A 19,979-nucleotide genomic window follows, 5' to 3' on the forward strand; every position below is an offset into this window, starting at 1 on the left:
TATTGGCCTCTGGGCTTGTGTGCCACTCCTGACTCCTGTGTGTGCCATCTGTCACTCAGTGGGCCATAGAAAGCCTATTAATTGTTTTGGTTGATTTGGGTTCTAAATTCTACCTGAAAAAATCACTAAATCAATCAGTGGGAGATAAATATTGGCCTCTGGGCTTGTATGCCACTCCTGACTCCTGTGTGTGCCATCTCTCACTCAGTGGGCCATAGAAAGCCTATTTATTTTTTTGGTTGATTTGGGTTCTAAATTCTACCTGAAAAAATCAATAAATCAATCAGTGGGAGATAAATATTGGCCTCTGGGCTTGTGTGCCACTACTGACTCCTGTGTGTGCCATCTCTCACTCAGTGGGCCATAGAAAGCCTATTTATTTTTTTGGTTGATTTGGGTTCTAAATTCTACCTGAAAAAATCAATAAATCAATCAGTGGGAGATAAATATTGGCCTCTGGGCTTTGTGTGCCACTCCTGACTCCTGTGTGTGCCATCTCTCACTCAGTGGGCCATAGAAAGCCTATTTATTTTTTTGGTTGATTTGGGTTCTAAATTCTACCTGAAAAAATCAATAAATCAATCAGTGGGAGATAAATATTGGCCTCTGGGCTTGTGTGCCACTCCTGACTCCTGTGTGTGCCATCTCTCACTCAGTGGGCCATAGAAAGCCTATTTATTTTTTTGGTTGATTTGGGTTCTAAATTCTACCTGAAAAAATCAATAAATCAATCAGTGGGAGATAAATATTGGCCTCTGGGCTTGTGTGCCACTCCTGACTCCTGTGTGTGCCATCTCTCACTCAGTGGGCCATAGAAAGCCTATTTATTTTTTTGGTTGATTTGGGTTCTAAATTCTACCTGAAAAAATCAATAAATCAATCAGTGGGAGATAAATATTGGCCTCTGGGCTTGTGTGCCACTCCTGACTCCTGTGTGTGCCATCTCTCACTCAGTGGGCCATAGAATGCCTATTTTTTTTTTTATTTGGTTTCTCAATTCTCCCTGAAAAAATCATTTTATTTTATTTGGTTTCTAAATTCTTCCTGAAAAAATCATTTTATTAAGTCACGTGCCCAAAAATGTTTTCAATAAAAACGTCAACTCGTCCCGCAAAAAACAAGACCTCACATGACTCTGTGGACCAAAATATGGAAAAATTATAGCTCTCAAAATGTGGTATTGCAAAAAATATTTTTTGCAATAAAAAGGGGCTTTCAGTGTGTGACGGCTGCCAATCATAAAAATCCGCTAAAAAACTCGCTATAAAAGTAAATCAAACCCCCCTTCATCACCCCCTTAGTTAGGGAAAAATAAAAAAAAATGTATTTATTTCCATTTTCCCATTAGGGCTAGGGTTAGGGCTAGGGCTAGGGTTAGGGCTAGGGTTAGGGTTAGGGCTAGGGTTAGGGCTAGGGCTAGGGTTAGGGTTAGGGCTAGGGTTAGGGTTAGGGTTAGGGCTAGGGTTAGGGCTAGGGTTAGGGTTAGGGCTAGGGCTAGGGTTAGGGCTAGGGTTAGGTTTAGGGCTAGGGCTAGGGTTAGGGCTAGGGTTAGGGCTAGGGTTAGGGCTAGGGTTAGGGCTAGGGTTAGGGCTAGGGCTAGGGTTAGGGCTAGGGTTAGGGCTAGGGTTAGGGTTAGGGTTGGGGCTACAGTTAGGGTTGGGGCTAAAGTTAGGGTTAAGATTACATTTACAGTTGGGAATAGGGTTGGGATTAGGGTTAGGGGTGTGTCAGGGTTAGAGGTGTGGTTAGGGTTACCGTTGGAATTAGGGTTAGGGGTGTGTTTAGATTAGGGTTTCAGTTATAATTGGGGGGTTTCCACTGTTTCGGCACATCAGGGGCTCTCCAAACACGACATGGCGTCCGATCTCAATTCCAGCCAATTCTGCGTTGAAAAAGTAGAACAGTGCTCCTTCCCTTCCGAGCTCTCCTGTGTGCCCAAACAGGGGTTTACCCCAACATATGGGGTATCAGCGTACTCAGGACAAATTGGACAACAACTTTTGTAAACCAATTTCTCCTGTTACCCTTGGGAAAATACAAAACTGGGGGCTAAAAAATAATTTTTGTGGGAAAACAAAAAGATTTTTAATTTTCACGGCTCTGCGTTATAAACTGTAGTGAAACACTTGGGGGTTCAAAGTTCTCACAACACATCTAGATAAGTTCATTGAGGGGTCTAGTTTCCAATATGGGGTCACTTGTGGGGGGTTTCTACTGTTTAGGTACATTAGGGGCTCTGCAAACGCAATGTGACGCCTGCAGACCAATCCATCTAAGTCTGCATTCCAAATGATGCTCCTTCCCTTCCGAGCCCTCCGATGCGCCCAAACGGTGGTTCCCCCCCACATATCGGGTATCAGCGTACTCAGGACAAATTGGACAACAACATTTAGGGTCCAATTTCTCCTGCTAACCTTGGAAAAATACAAAACTGGGGGCTAAAATATAATTTTTGTGGAAAAAAAAATATTTTTTATTTGCATGGCTCTGCGTTATAAACTGTAGTGAAATACTTGGGGGTTCAAAGCTCTCACAACACATCAAGATGAGTTCCTTAGGGGGTCTACATTCCAAAATGGTGTCACTTGTGGGGGGTTTCTACTGTTTAGGTACATTAGGGGCTCTGCAAACGCAATGTGACGCCTGCAGACCATTCCATCTAAGTCTGCATTCCAAATGGCGCTCCTTCCCTTCCGAACCCTCCCATGCGCCCAAACGGTGGTTCCCCCCCACATATGGGGTATCAGCGTACTCAGGACAAATTGGACAACAACTTTTGGGGTCCAATTTCTCCTGTTACCCTAGGGAAAATACAAAACTGGGGGCTAAAAAATAATTTTTGTGGGAAAAAAATTTTGTTTTATTTTTATGGCTCTGCATTATAAACTTCTGTGAAGCCCTTGGTGGGTCAAAGCGCTCAGCACACATCTAGATAAGTTCCTTAGGGGGTCTACTTTCCAAAATGGTGTCACTTGTGGGGGGTTTCAATGTTTAGGCACATCAGTGGCTCTCCAAACGCAACATGGCGTCCCATCTCAATTCCTGTCAATTTTGCATTGAAAAGTCAAACGGCGCTCCTTCCCTTCCGAGCTCTCCCATGCGCCCAAACAGTGGTTTACTGCCACATATGGGGTATCAGCGTACTCGGGACAAATTGGACAACAACTTTTGAGGTCCAATTTCTTCTCTTACCCTTGGAAAAATAAAAAATTGGGGGCAAAAATATAATTTTTGTGAAAAAATATGATTTTTTATTTTTACGGTTCTGCATTATAAACTTCTGTGAAGCACTTGGTGGGTCAAAGTGCTCACCACACATCCAGATAAGTTCCTTATGGGGTCTACTTTCCAAAATGGTGTCACTTGTGGGGGGTTTCAATGTTTAGGCACATCAGTGGCTCTCCAAACGCAACATGGCGTCCCATCTCAATTCCTGTCAATTTTGCATTGAAAAGTCAAATAGCGCTCCTTCCCTTCCGAGCTCTCCCATGCGCCCAAACAGTGGTTTACTGCCACATATGGGGTATCAGCGTACTCAGGACAAATTGGACAACAACTTTTTGGGTCCAATTTCTCCTGTTACCCTTGGTAAAATAAAACAAATTGGAGCTGAAGTAAATTTTTTGTGTAAAAAAGTTAAATGTTCATTTTTATTTAAACATTCCAAAAATTCCTATTAAACACCTGAAGGGTTAATAAACTTCTTGAATGTGGTTTTGAGCACCTTGAGGGGTGCAGTTTTTAGAATGGTGTCACACTTGGGCATTTTCTATCATATAGACCCCTCAAAATGACTTCAAATGAGACGTGGTCCCTAAAAAAAAATGGTGTTGTAAAAATGAGAAATTGCTGGTCAACTTTTAACCCTTATAACTCCCTAACAAAAAAAAAAATTGGTTCCAAAATTATGCTGATGTAAAGGAGACATGTGGGAAATGTTACTTATTAAGTATTTTGTGTGACATATCTCTGTGATTTAATTGCATAAAAATTCAAAGTTTGAAAATTGCGAAATTTTCAAAATTTTCGCCAAATTTCCGTTTTTTTCACAAATAAATGCAGGTACTATCAAATAAATTTTACCACTATCATGAAGTACAATATGTCACGAGAAAACATTGTCAGAATCACCAGGATCCGTTGAAGCGTTTCGGAGTTATAACCTCATAAAGGGACAGTGGTCAGAATTGTAAAAATTGGCCTGGTCATTAACGTGCAAACCACCCTTGGGGGTAAAGGGGTTAATATTGCCCTTTCTGCTTGTGTGCCAGTCTTGACTCCTGGGTGTGCCATCTCTCTCTCTGAAATAGTGGGCCATAGAAAGCCTATTTATTTTTTTGGTTGATTTGGGTTCTAAATTCTACCTGAAAAAAATCAATAAATCAATCAGTGGGATATAAATATTGGCCTCTGGGCTTGTGTGCCACTCCTGACTCCTGTGTGTGCCATCTCTCACTCAGTGGGCCATAGAAAGCCTATTTTTTTTTATTTGGTTTCTAAATTCTCCCTGAAAAAATCATTTTATTTTATTTGGTTTCTAAATTCTTCCTGAAAAAATCATTTTATTTTATTTTGTTTCTAAATTCTCCCTGAAAAAAAAAAAGGGAGATTAATATTGACATTTGTGCTTGAGTGACAGTCCTGCGTGTGTGGCATCTCTGTGATTTGGTGCCACAGAAAATAGAGTGTGTAACATTGTACCTAATTTTCCTTGCGGTCTCACCAACCTGTAAAGGGATATCGAAATCATACTGAAGTTATAGCTCACCGTGTAAGTTGTTTGACAGCAACAAATAAAGTTACTTTGGTTAAGTTTTTAAAACAATGAGGAAGTCTGGTGCAAGAGGTCGTGGCCGTGGGCGTTCATTGTCAGCTGGTAATGATGGTAGTGGTAGTGGATAGTGTTGAGCGACCTTGACCTTTTTAGAGTCGAGTCGTGTTTCGCGAAACCCGACTATCTTAGAAGTCGAGTCGAGTGGAATCGGCCGATTATGGCGAAAAGTCGGGTATCGACCGAAACACGAAACCCAATGCAAGTCAATGGGGGAGCATAGTCGGCAGTGAGTGGAGGCCAGGAAAACACCTACACTGCCCATTTTAATGGCAAAAACATCCATTCTTGTTACAGAAGCTTGTCAATCGTAATTTAGCTTATAATAATTGGAAGGCATTTGAAATTGGGGGTCATTTGGCTAAAGTTGTGGGGGGTAGGGCTGGTTCAAGTAATTAGTGGGCCCATTAAATCTGGACGACGTCACGGCAGTGGAGCAGGGAGAGGTAAGTATTTCAACTTTGCAAGTGCTGTGATCCTGAGCAAGCAGGGGGGGCCCACTCGTTGGCATTGGCACTGGCACAGGGCCCCTCAAAGTACAGCGGTGTGTTTGCACGGCGGGGGCGCCTCCCACCGGCAGCAACACTTTTGCGTACTATGAGAGGCCCTGTGCCAGTGACGTCGCCAACTAGTATTCCTCCCCCCACCTGATGAAGGAACCTGCACTTTCATCTGCACCTTCCTCTTTGTCCCCGTGTAAGGTGGTATGGTATGCGGGAAGAGGAACCTGACTTTCAGCAGGGTCACAATCTTGCTGTGTAGCGTGCACGGGGAATTTTGCGTTATGGGTCAATGTACCAGCAGACTCATCTATCACTGGCTGGGCAATGGGCAGGATGAGGAGGAAACACAGATATAGGCCCAAAGAATAAAGTTGGCTAAATGCAGTTCAAAATTGGTAACACAGGACTAACCAGGGGGCATTGCAGTGGAGGACAACTGGAATGAGAGGCTGACACAGAGAGTAGGCCCAAATCAGTAAGTAGTCGAAATGCAGTTCAAAATTGGCAACAGTAGTAAACAGGCGGCACAGCTTTGTTCAGTGGAGGAGAACAGCAAGGAGTGGCAGACACCGATAGTAGGCCCCAACCCAACTAGTAGGCCAAATGCAGTCTAACATTAACAACTACTTAACGAGAGCCTGAAAATGGAATTTCAGGACAGGAAACCAGGAGAACAGCAAGGAGTGGCAGACACCGATAGTAGGCCCCAAACCAACTAGTACGCCAAATGCAGTTGTTCCATTTAACCACAATTTAATGAGAGCCTGAAGATAGAAGTTCAGGAAAGGCAACCTGGAGAACACCTTGGAGTGGAACACACCATCTCTCTACACCCCATACCCAATTTGTAGGCCCAATGCAGTGTAGTTTTCAACAACTAAAAAAAGAGAGTCGGAAGATCGAATCAATGTGGACGAAACCTGGGGAACACCTTGGAGTGTAACACACCGTCTCTCTACACCCCATACCCAATTTGTAGGCCTAATGCAGTGTAGTTTTCTACAACTACTAAACGAGAGTCGGAAGACCGAAGCAATGTGGACGAAACCTGGGGAACACCTTGGAGTGGAACACACCATCTCTCTACACCCCATACCCAATTTGTAGGCCTAATGCAGTGTAGTTTCCAACAACTACTAAACGAGAGCATGAAGATCGAAGCAATGGACAGGAAACCTGGGGAACACCTTGGAGTGGAACACACCATCTCTCTACACCCCATACCCAATTTGCAGGCCTAATGCAGCGTAGTTTCCAACAACTACTAAACGAGAGCCGGAAGATCGAAGCAATGGAGAGGAAACCTGGGGAACACCTTGGAGTGGAACACACCATCTCTCTACACCCCATACCCAATTTGTAGGCCTAATGCAGCGTAGTTTCCAACAACTACTAAACGAGAGCCAGAAGATCGAAGCTCAGGAAAGGCAACCTGGAGAACACCTTGGAGTGGAACACACCATCTCTCTACACCCCATACCCAATTTGTAGGCCTAATGCAGTGTAGTTTCCAACAACTACTAAACGAGAGCATGAAGATCGAAGCAATGGAGAGGAAACCTGGGGAACACCTTGGAGTGGAACACACCATCTCTCTACACCCCATACCCAATTTGTAGGCCTAATGCAGTGTAGTTTCCAACAACTACTAAACGAGAGCATTAAGATCGAAGCAATGGCGAGGAAACCTGGGGCACACCTTGGGGAGGCAGACACCGTTTGTAGGCCCTACCAAAGTTGTACCCCCAATGCAGTTTTAAAATTCCTAGAGGCTGAAAACAAGACTATTGACGCTCAGCTTTTTTCAAAGGAACACAGCTGAATTGAGTGGCGCAGACAGACACAGGTAGTAGGACTTAAAACCAAAAATGTGGCTCACTGCAGCTTAAAAAAGTTACAGGGGTACACAAGCAGCAGTGCTCTGGGCAGTGGAGGACAATTTCAATAGTGGACCGCAGACAGACTTTGTACGCCTACTATTAAAAAAAGGATGCTCTATGCAATTAAAAATAGGTTCCAGGGGTCCACGGGCAGCAGTGGTGTGGTCAGTGGACGAGTATTGGAAGGAGGGACCGCAGACAGGCGTAGTAGGCCTAACATAACAAAATTAGGCTGTAGACACTGTAAAATTGGTTCCAGGGGTACACGGGCAGCAGTGGTGTGGTCAGCGGAGGAAAATTGGAAATAGGGACTGCAGACAGACTTTGTAGGCTGTCCCCTGTGGACCATGCATCCAACACATTAACCCAGTGCGCCGTAATGGACACGTAACTTTTTGTGGACATGCCTACTGGTCCATGCGTCTCTTGTCAGGTGCACCTTTCTACTATTTGATTGCCTGAGTGCTATGACAATGCAGACTTTTTCATGCCGGTGGAGGGCTGGGATGGCTTTTCTCGCAAAAGAAATGTCGACTGGGTAGCTTGAACCGTTGCACAGCGTAGTTCATCTGGGCTTTCTAAATATAAAACAAAGAAAAAAAGGAGGCTACATGCACTTTCAGCTGGGTTCCAGGGGTACACGGCCAGCATTGGTCTGGTCAGTGGAGAACTATTGGAAGGAAGGACCGCAGACAGGCATCGAAGGCCTAACATTATAACAGATGGCTGTAGGCAATTTTAAATTGGTTCCAGGGGTACACGGGCAGCAGTGGTGTGGTCAGTGGAGGCCTAGTGGAAGGAGTGACCGCAAACAGGCATCGAAGGCCTAACATAATAACACATGGCTGTAGGCAATTTAAAATTGGTTCCGTGGGTACACGGGCAGCAGTGGTGTGGTCAGTGGAGGCCTAGTGGAAGGAGGGACCGCAGACAGGCTTCGAAGGCCTAACATAACAAAAATGTCAATACAATGGTATTGTCAGTGCCAAGCATTGAGGGATGTCAGCGCATAGACTAAACATTGGTGGAGCTGTGAGAGATAATTTTGCAAGTGGTAGAGCACTGTTTGAGCTGGGGGGGGGAACTGTCTTGTGGCCGGCGGTACAGGCCCAGGGCCCCTCATATTACAACGGTGTGTCTGACATTGGGTGCGCACCACCACCGCCAGAGACACTTTATTGTACTATGAGGGACCCAGTGGCAGTGCCGTCGACCAAAAGCGGGCACACCCACCTCTTCAGACAAACAGCACTCTCACGGGTGCTGGCGCCAATTGGCGATACCACGGCCCCGTGTGGGGAGTTTGGCCATTTAGTGAGGTGTAAACATGTCGTATGCTGGACAATCAGGTGCAGAAAATTATGAGATTGGAAAAGTCATTCAGAATAGTCCACAGGCAAGACCTTTTCATAGGAAAGCTAAGTGTCAGCCGGGCAAGGTGGGCCAAAAGATTTCGAAATCCAGTTGTGGTTCATTTTAATGAAGGTTAGATCATCTACATTTTGGGTAGCCAGATGAGTCCTTTTGTCTGTTAGTATTGAACCTGCAGCACTGAATACTCTTTCTGATAGGACACTAGCTGCCGGGCAAGCAAGCTCCTGCAATGCATATTCTGCCAATTCTGGCCAGGTGTCTAATTTGGATGCCCAGTAATCAAATGGGAATGACGGTTGAGGGAGAATGTCGATAAGGGATGAAAAATAGTTTGTAACCATACTGGACAAATGTTGTCTCCTGTCACTTTGAATTGATGCTGCAGTACCTGTCCTGTCTGCGGTCATAGCAAAATCACTCCACAACCTGGTCAGAAAACCCCTCTGGCCAACGCCACTTCTGATTTCTGCCCCTCTAACACCTCTGGTCTGCTGGCCCCTGCAGCTCGTGTGAGAACGATCACGGGCGCTGTGTTGCAGGGAATGCCAGAAGCAAACGGTCAACAAGAGTTGATTGTTTGGTTGCTAATATTAGTTCCAAGTTCTCATGTGGCATAATATTTTGCAATTTGCCTTTATAGCGAGGATCAAGGAGGCAGGCCAACCAGTAATCGTCATCGTTCATCATTTTAGTAATGCGTGTGTCCCTTTTGAGGATACGTAAGGCATAATCCGCCATGTGTGCCAAAGTTCCAGTTCTCAAATCTGCGGTTGTGCTTGGTTGAGGGGCAGTTTCAGGCAAATCCACGTCACTTGTGTCCCTCAAAAAACCAGAACCCGGCATTGCCGCGCCAACAATTTCCAGTGGCCCCGGAAAAGCTTCCTCATTAAAAATATAATCATCCCCATCATCCTCCTCGTCCTCCTCCTCCTCTTCGCCCGCTACCTCGTCCTGTACACTGCCCTGGCCAGACAATGGCTGACTGTCATCAAGGCTTTCCTCTTCCTCAGCTGCAGACGCCTGATCCTTTATGTGCGTCAAACTTTGCATCAGCAGACGCATTAGGGGGATGCTCATGCTTATTATGGCGTTGTCTGCACTAACCAGCCGTGTGCATTCCTCAAAACACTGAAGGACTTGACACATGTCTTGAATCTTCGACCACTGCACACCTGACAACTCCATGTCTGCCATCCTACTGCCTGCCCGTGTATGTGTATCCTCCCACAAAAACATAACAGCCCGCCTCTGTTCGCACAGTCTCTGAAGCATGTGCAGTGTTGAGTTCCACCTTGTTGCAACGTCTATGATTAGGCGATGCTGGGGAAGGTTCAAAGAACGCTGATAGGTCTGCATACGGCTGGAGTGTACGGGCGAACGGCGGATATGTGAGCAAAGTCCACGCACTTTGAGGAGCAGGTCGGATAACCCCGGATAACTTTTCAGGAAGCACTGCACCACCAGGTTTAAGGTGTGAGCCAGGCAAGGAATGTGTTTCAGTTGGGAAAGGGAGATGGCAGCCATGAAATTCCTTCCGTTATCACTCACTACCTTGCCTGCCTCAAGATCTACAGTGCCCAGCCACGACTGCGTTTCTTTCTGCAAGAACTCGGACAGAACTTCCGCGGTGTGTCTGTTGTCGCCCAAACACTTCATAGCCAATACAGCCTGCTGACGTTTGCCAGTAGCTGGCCCATAATGGGAGACCTGGTGTGCAACAGTGGCAGCTGCGGATGGAGCAGTTGTGTGACTGCGGTCTGTGGACGAGCTCTCGCTTCTGCAGGAGGACGAGGAGGAGGGGGTGCGAACGGCTACAGCCAACTGTTTCCTACACCGTGGGCTAGGCAGAACTGTCCCAAACTTGCTGTCCCCTGTGGACCCTGCATCCACAACATTCACCCAGTGTGCCGTGATGGACACGTAACGTCCCTGGCCGTGCCTACTGGTCCATGCATCTGTTGTCAGGTGCACCTTTGTGCTCACAGATTGCCTGAGTGTATGGACGATGCGCTCTTTAACATGCTGGTGGAGGGCTGGGATGGCTTTTCTGGAAAAAAGTGTCGACTGGGTAGCTCGTAGCGTGGTACAGCGTAGTCCATCAGGGCTTTAAAAGCTTCGCTTTCAACTAACCGGTAGGGCATCATCTCTAACGAGATTAGTCTAGCTATGTGGGCGTTCAAACCCTGTGTACGCGGATGCGAGGATAAGTACTTCCTTTTTCTAACCATAGTCTCATGTAGGGTGAGCTGGACTGGAGAGCTGGAGATCGTGGAACTAGCGGGGGTGCCGGTGGACATGGCAGACTGAGAGACGGTGGGAGATGGTATTGTTGCCGCCGGTGCCCTAGATGCAGTGTTTCCTACTACGAAACTGGTGATTCCCTGACCCTGACTGCTTTGGCCTGGCAAAGAAACCTGCACAGATACTGCAGGTGGTGCGGAAAATGGTGGCCCTACACTGCCGGAAGGGATGTTGCGTTGATGACTAGCTTCATTGGCCGAGGGTGCTACAACCTTAAGGGACGTTTGGTAGTAAGTCCAAGCTTGCAAATGCATGGTGGTTAAATGTCTATGCATGCAACTTGTATTGAGACTTTTCAGATTCTGCCCTCTGCTTAAGGTAGTTGAACATTTTTGACAGATGACTTTGCGCTGATCAATTGGATGTTGTTTAAAAAAATGCCAGACTGCACTCTTTCTAGCATCGGATACCTTTTCAGGCATTGCAGACTGAGCTTTAACCGGATGGCCACGCTGTCCTCCAACAGGTTTTGGCTTTGCCACGCGTTTTGGGAAAGATACGGGCCCGGCAGATGGAACCTGTTGCGATGTTGATGCCTGCTGCGGCCCCTCCTCCTCCGCTTCAGAACTGCTGCCGCCTGCACCCTGTTCCCCCAATGGCTGCCAATCGGGGTCAAGAACTGGGTCATCTATTACCTCTTCTTGTAGCTCGTGTGCAACTTCGTCTGTGTCACCGTGTCGGTCGGTGGTATAGCGTTCGTGATGGGGCAACATAGTCTCATCAGGGTCTGATTCTTGATCATTACCCTGCGAGGGCAATGTTGTGGTCTGAGTCAAAGGACCAGCATAGTAGTCTGGCTGTGGCTGTGCATCAGTGCACTCCATGTCAGATTCAACTTGTAATGGGCATGGACTGTTAACTGCTTCACTTTCTAAGCCAGGGACGGTATGTGTAAAGAGCTCCATGGAGTAACCCGTTGTGTTGCCTGTTGTGAATTCTGTGGCTGAATTCACTCCTGTGGTCACAAGTGGTACTGCAGCTTCTGAGCTTCCTTCCTCAGGTGTTCTGGTGAGCTCGTTAACTGCTTCATTACTTAACTCCGCCTGATGCTGCTATCCTTGCTCCTTGTCAATGTTTCAGTGTTGGATCTGAGCTTCTCCTGATTGTTCCTGTGACCTGCTGCTCTGTATAGCTAAGTGCTTTTTGCTTTTTTGTTGCTTTTTTTCTGTCCAGCTTGTCTTTTGTTTTGCTGGAAGCTCTGAGACGCAAAGGGTGTACCGCCGTGCCGTTAGTTCGGCACGGTGGGTTGTTTTTTGCCCCCTTTGCGTGGTTTTGCTTTAGGGTTTTTTGTAGACTGCAAAGTTCGCTTTACTGTCCTCGCTCTGTCCTAGAATATCGGGCCCCACTTTGCTGAATCTATTTCATCCCTACGTTTTGTCTTTTCATCTTACTCACAGTCATTATATGTGAGGGGCTGCCTTTTCCTTTGGGGAATTTCTCTGGGGCAAGTCAGGCCTATTTTTCTATCTTCAGGCTAGCTAGTTTCTTAGGCTGTGCCGAGTTGCCTAGGTAGTTGTTAGGCGCAATCCACAGCCGCTTTTAGTTGTGTTTAGGATAGGATCAGGTGTGCAGTCTACAGAGTTTCCACGTCTCAGAGCTCGTTCTTGTATTTTTGGGTATTTGTCAGATCACTGTGTGCGCTCTGATCGCTAAGCACACTGTGTTTCTGGATTGCCTTCATAACACCTGTCATTAGCAAACATAACAGTACAAGGAGCCTAACTAATGATTCTCAATAGAGGGAAAGAAAAAGTTCTGACATCATTTTTTTTTTTTTTCTGCTCTGTGTTCACTTTTTTTTTTTTCCCTAGACATTTGGGTGATTCTGGACACAGGTGTGGACATGGATATTCAGGGTCTGTGCTCTTCAATGGATAATCTCGTTATAAATGTACAAAAAATTCAAGATACTATTGATCAGAAATCTATGTTAGAACCAAGAATTCCTATTCCTGATTTGTTTTTTGGAGATAGAACTAAGTTTCTAAGTTTCAAAAATAATTGTAAGCTATTTCTGGCCTTGAAACCTCATTCTTCTGGTAATCCTATTCAACAGGTTTTGATTATTATTTCTTTTTTGCGCGGCGACCCTCAAGACTGGGCATTTTCTCTTGCGCCAGGAGACCCTGCATTGAGTAGTGTCGATGCGTTTTTCCTGGCGCTCGGATTGCTGTACGATGAGCCTAATTCAGTGGATCAGGCTGAGAAAAATTTGCTGGCTTTGTGCCAGGGTCAGGATGATATAGAAGTATATTGTCAGAAATTTAGGAAATGGTCAGTACTCACTCAGTGGAATGAATCTGCGCTGGCAGCTTTGTTCAGAAAGGGTCTCTCTGAGGCTCTTAAGGATGTCATGGTGGGATTTCCTATGCCTGCTGGTTTGAATGAGTCTTTGTCTTTGGCCATTCAGATCGGTCGACGCTTGCGCGAGCGTAAATCTGTGCACCATTTGGCGGTACTGCCTGAGGTTAAACCTGAGCCTATGCAGTGCGATAGGACTATGACTAGAGTTGAACGGCAGGAATACAGACGTCTGAATGGTCTGTGTTTCTACTGTGGTGATTCCACTCATGCTATTTCTGATTGTCCTAAGCGCACTAAGCAGTCCGCTAGGTCTGCCGTCATTGGTACTGTACAGTCCAAATTCCTTCTGTCCATTACCTTGATATGCTCTTTGTCGTCGTTTTCTGTCATGGCGTTTGTGGATTCGGGCGCTGCCCTGAATCTGATGGATTTGGATTATGCTAAACGTTGTGGGTTTTTCTTGGAGCCTTTGCGGTGTCCTATTCCATTGAGAGGAATTGATGCTACACCTTTGGCCAAGAATAAACCTCAATACTGGGCTCAGCTGACCATGTGCATGGCTCCTGCACATCAGGAAGTTATTCGCTTTCTGGTGTTGCATAATCTGCATGATGTGGTCGTGTTGGGGTTGCCATGGCTACAAACCCATAATCCAGTATTGGATTGGAATTCCATGTCGGTATCCAGCTGGGGTTGTCAGGGGGTACATGGTGATGTTCCATTTTTGTCGATTTCGTCATCCACCCCTTCTGAGGTCCCAGAGTTCTTGTCTGATTATCAGGATGTATTTGAAGAGCCCAAGTCCGATGCTCTACCTCCGCATAGGGATTGTGATTGTGCTATCAATTTGATTCTTGGTAGTAAATTCCCTAAAGGTCGATTATTTAATTTATCCGTGCCCGAACACGCCGCTATGCGCAGTTATGAGAAGGAATCCCTGGAGAAGGGACATATTCGCCCATCGTCATCACCACTGGGAGCAGGGTTCTTCTTTGTAGCCAAGAAGGATGGTTCGCTGAGACCGTGTATTGATTACCGCCTTCTTAATAAGATCACTGTTAAATTTCAGTATCCCTTGCCATTGTTATCTGACTTGTTTGCTCGGATTAAGGGGGCTAGTTGGTTCACTAAGATAGATCTTCGTGGTGCGTATAATCTGGTGAGAATCAGGCAAGGAGATGAATGGAAAACTGCATTCAATACGCCCGAGGGTCATTTTGAGTATCTAGCGATGCCGTTCGGACTTGCCAATGCTCCATCTGTGTTTCAGTCTTTTATGCATGACATCTTCCGTGAGTATCTGGATAAATTCCTGATTGTTTACTTGGATGACATTTTGATCTTCTCAGATGATTGGGAGCCTCATGTGAAGCAGGTCAGAATGGTTTTTCAGGTCCTGCGTGCTAACTCTTTGTTTGTGAAGGGATCAAAGTGTCTCTTCGGTGTGCAGAAAGTTTCATTTTTGGGGTTCATCTTTACCCCTTCTACTATCGAGATGGATCCAGTCAAGGTCCAAGCCATCCAGGATTGGATTCAGCCGACATCTCTGAAAAGTCTGCAAAAGTTCCTGGGCTTTGCTAATTTTTATCGTTGCTTCATCTGTAATTTTTCTAGCATTGCCAAACCATTGACCGATTTGACCAAGAAGGGTGCTGATTTGGTTAATTGGTCTTCTGCTGCTGTGGAAGCTTTTCAGGAGTTGAAGCGTCGTTTTTGTTCTGCCCCTGTGTTGTGTCAGCCAGATGTTTCTCTTCCGTTCCAGGTCGAGGTTGATGCTTCTGAGTTTGGAGCAGGGGCGGTTTTGTCACAGAGAGGTTCTGATTGCTCAGTGATGAAACCATGTGCTTTCTTTTCCAGGAAGTTTTCGCCCGCTGAGCGTAATTATGATGTGGGCAATCGAGAGTTGCTGGCCATGAAGTGGGCATTCGAGGAGTGGCGTCATTGGCTTGAAGGAGCTAAGCATCGCGTGGTGGTATTGACTGATCATAAGAACTTGACTTATCTCGAGTCTGCCAAGCGCTTGAATCCTAGACAGGCCCGTTGGTCGTTATTTTTTGCCCGCTTCGACTTTGTGATTTCGTACCTTCCGGGCTCTAAAAATGTGAAGGCGGATGCTCTGTCTAGGAGTTTTGTGCCCGACTCTCCGGGTTTATCTGAGCCAGCGGGTATCCTCAAGGAAGGAGTCATTGTGTCTGCCATCTCCCCTGATTTGCGGCCGGTGCTGCAAAAATTTCAGGCCAATAAACCTGATCGTTGTCCAGCAGAGAAACTGTTCGTCCCTGATAGGTGGACTAATAAACTTATCTCTGAACTTCATTGTTCGGTGTTGGCTGGTCATCCTGGAATCTTTGGTACCAGAGAGTTAGTGGCTAGATCCTTCTGGTGGCCATCTCTGTCACGGGATGTACGTACTTTTGTGCAGTCCTGTGGGATTTGTGCTAGGGCTAAGCCCTGCTGTTCTCGTGCCAGTGGGTTGCTTTTGCCTTTGCCGGTCCCAAAGAGGCCTTGGACACATATTTCGATGGATTTCATTTCTGACCTTCCCGTTTCTCAAAAGATGTCAGTCATTTGGGTGGTCTGTGATCGCTTTTCTAAAATGGTCCATCTGGTGCCCTTGGCTAAATTGCCTTCCTCCTCTGATTTGGTACCTTTGTTCTTTCAGCATGTGGTTCGGTTGCATGGCATTCCTGAGAATATTGTTTCTGACAGAGGTTCCCAGTTTGTTTCAAGGTTTTGGCGGGCCTTTTGTGGTAGGATGGGCATTGACCTATCCTTTTCCTCGGCTTTCCATCCTCAGACTAATGGCCAGACCGAACGAACCAATCAGACCTTGGAAACATATCTGAGATGTTTTGTTTCTGCAGACCAGGATGATTGGGTGTCCTTTTTGCCGTTGGCTGAGTTCGCCCTTAATAATCGGGCCAGCTCGGCTACCTTGGTTTCTCCATTTTTTTGCAATTCTGGGTTCCATCCTCGTTTCTCTTCAGGACAGGTTGAGTCTTCGGACTGTCCTGGTGTGGATTCTGTGGTGGATAGGTTGCAGCAGATCTGGACTCAGGTAGTGGACAATTTGATCTTGTCCCAGGAGAAAGCTCAACTTTTCGCTAATCGCAGACGCCGTGTGGGTCCCCGACTTCATGTTGGGGATCTGGTTTGGTTATCTTCTCGTCATATTCCTATGAAGGTTTCCTCTCCTAAATTTAAACCTCGTTTTATTGGTCCGTATAGGATTTCTGAGGTTCTCAATCCTGTGTCTTTTCGTTTGACCCTCCCAGACTCCTTTTCCATACATAATGTATTCCATAGGTCGTTGTTGCGGAGATACGTGGCACCTATGGTTCCATCTGTTGAGCCTCCTGCCCCGGTTTTGGTGGAGGGGGAATTGGAGTATATTGTGGAGAAGATTTTGGATTTTCGTGTTTCTAGACGTAAACTCCAGTATCTGGTTAAATGGAAGGGTTATGCTCAGGAAGATAATTCCTGGGTTTTTGCCTGTGATGTTCATGCTTCCGATCTTGTTCGTGCCTTTCATGCGGCTCATCCTGGTCGGCCTGGGGGCTCTGGTGAGGGTTCGGTGACCCCTCCTCAAGGGGGGGGTACTGTTGTGAATTCTGTGGCTGAATTCACTCCTGTGGTCACAAGTGGTACTGCAGCTTCTGAGCTTCCTTCCTCAGGTGTTCTGGTGAGCTCGTTAACTGCTTCATTACTTAACTCCGCCTGATGCTGCTATCCTTGCTCCTTGTCAATGTTTCAGTGTTGGATCTGAGCTTCTCCTGATTGTTCCTGTGACCTGCTGCTCTGTATAGCTAAGTGCTTTTTGCTTTTTTGTTGCTTTTTTTCTGTCCAGCTTGTCTTTTGTTTTGCTGGAAGCTCTGAGACGCAAAGGGTGTACCGCCGTGCCGTTAGTTCGGCACGGTGGGTTGTTTTTTGCCCCCTTTGCGTGGTTTTGCTTTAGGGTTTTTTGTAGACTGCAAAGTTCGCTTTACTGTCCTCGCTCTGTCCTAGAATATCGGGCCCCACTTTGCTGAATCTATTTCATCCCTACGTTTTGTCTTTTCATCTTACTCACAGTCATTATATGTGAGGGGCTGCCTTTTCCTTTGGGGAATTTCTCTGGGGCAAGTCAGGCCTATTTTTCTATCTTCAGGCTAGCTAGTTTCTTAGGCTGTGCCGAGTTGCCTAGGTAGTTGTTAGGCGCAATCCACAGCCGCTTTTAGTTGTGTTTAGGATAGGATCAGGTGTGCAGTCTACAGAGTTTCCACGTCTCAGAGCTCGTTCTTGTATTTTTGGGTATTTGTCAGATCACTGTGTGCGCTCTGATCGCTAAGCACACTGTGTTTCTGGATTGCCTTCATAACACCTGTCATTAGCAAACATAACAGTTGCCTGCTGCATTCTTCTCTGTTGTTGTTTTTGCTGAAGAGGACAAGGAAGCGACTTGTCCCTGACCTTGAACATCCACTAACGACGTGCTGCTTTTACATTTACCAGTTTCAGAAGAGGAGGCAAAAGAGCTAGAGGCTGAGTCAGCAAGATAAGCCAAAACTTGCTCTTGCTGCTCCGGCTTTAAAAGCGGTTTTCCTACTCCCAGAAAAGGGAGCATTCGAGGCCTTGTGTAGCCAGACGACAAACCTGGCTCCACAGCTCCAGACTTAGGTGCAATATTTTTTTTCCCACGACCACCTGATGCTCCACCACTACCACTACCCTCATTACCAGCTGACAATGAACGCCCCCGGCCACGACCTCTTCCACCAGACTTCCTCATTGTTTTAAAAACATAACCAAACTAACGGTATTTGTTGCTGTCACACAACTTACACGGTGAGCTATAACTTCAGTATGATTTAGCTACCCCTTTACAGGTGGGTGAGACCGCAAGGAAAATCAGGCACAATGTTACACACTCTGTTTTTGGTGGCAACAAATGAAAGAGATGCTACACACGCAGGACTGTCACTGAAGCACAAATGTAAATATTTATCTCCCACTGATTGATTTAGTGATTTTTTCAGGTAGATTTTGGAACCCAAATCAAGCAAAAAAAATAATAGGCTTTCTATGGCCCACAATTGGAGAGAGAGAGAGAGATGGCACCAGGAGTCAAGACTGGCACACAAGCAGAAAGGGCAATATTAATCTCCCACTGATTTGATTTTTTTTTTTTTTCAGGGAGACTAGAAAAAAAAAATAATAAAAAAAAATGATTTTTTCAGGAAGAATTTAGAAACCAAATAAAATAAAATGAGTTTTTCAGGGAGAATTTAGAAAACAAATAAAACAAAAAATAGGCTTTCTATGGCCCACTGAGTGAGAGATGACGCACACAGGAGTCAGGAGTGGCACACAAGCCCAGAGGCCAATATTTATCTCCCACTGATTGATTTAGTGATTTTTTCAGGTAGATTTTGGAACCCAAATCAACCAAAAAAAATAATAGGCTTTCTATGGCCCACAATTGGAGAGAGAGAGAGAGAGAGAGATGGCACACCCAGGAGTCAAGACTGGCACACAAGCTGAAAGGGCAATATTAATCTCCCACTGATTTGATTTTTTTTTTTTTTTCAGGGAGACTTTAGAAAAAAAAATAATAAAAAAAAAAGATTTTTTCAGGAAGAATTTAGAAGCCAAATAAAATAAAATGATTTTTTCAGGGAGAATTTAGAAAACAAATAAAACAAAAAATAGGCTTTCTATGGCCCACTGAGTGAGAGATGACGCACACAGGAGTCAGGAGTGGCACACAAGCCCAGAGGCCAATATTTATCTCCCACTGATTGATTTAGTGATTTTTTCAGGTAGATTTTAGAACCCAAATCAAGCAAAAAAAATAATAGGCTTTCTATGGCCCACAATTGGAGAGAGACAGAGAGATGGCACACCCAGGAGTCAAGACTGGCACACAAGCAGAAAGGGCAATATTAATCTCCCACTGATTTGATTTTTTTTTTTTTTTCAGGGAGACTTTAGAAAAAAAAAATAATAAAAAAAATGATTTTTTCAGGAAGAATTTAGAAACCAAATAAAATAAAATGATTTTTTCAGGGAGAATTTAGAAAACAAATAAAACAAAAAATAGGCTTTCTATGGCCCACTGAGTGAGAGATGACGCACACAGGAGTCAGGAGTGGCACACAAGCCCAGAGGCCAATATTGTTCTCCCAATGATTGATTTATTGATTTTTTCAGGTAGAATTTAGAACCCAAATCAACCAAAAAAATAAATAGGCTTTCTATGGCCCACTATTTGTGAGAGAGATGGCACTCTCAGGACTGGCACACAAGCCCAGAGGCCAATATTAATCTCCCACTTTTTTTTTTTTTTTTCAGGGAAAATTTATAAACCCAATTAAAAAAATAATAGATAGGCTTTCTATAGCCCACTATCTGAGAGAGAGAGATGGCACGCTTAGGACTGGCACACAAGCCCAAAGGCCAATATTAATCTCCCTTTTTTTTTCAGGGAGAATTTATAAAACCAAAAAATAAATAAATAAATAGGCTTTCTATGGCCCACTATTTGTGAGAGAGATGGCACGCTCAGGACTGGCACACAAGCCCAGAGGCCAATATTAATCTCCCACTTTTTTTTTTTTTTTTTCAGGGAAAATTTATAAACCCAATAAAAAAAATAATAAATAGGCTTTCTATGGCCCACTATCTGAGAGAGAGAGATGGCACGCTTAGGACTGGCACACAAGCCCAAAGGCCAATATTAATCTCCCACTGATTGATTTATTGATTTTTTCAGGTAGAATTTAGAACCCAAATAAAGCAAAAAAAAAA

The sequence above is a fragment of the Ranitomeya imitator genome, chromosome 4, assembly GCF_032444005.1.
Source record: "Ranitomeya imitator isolate aRanImi1 chromosome 4, aRanImi1.pri, whole genome shotgun sequence".
NCBI lineage: Eukaryota > Metazoa > Chordata > Amphibia > Anura > Dendrobatidae > Ranitomeya > Ranitomeya imitator.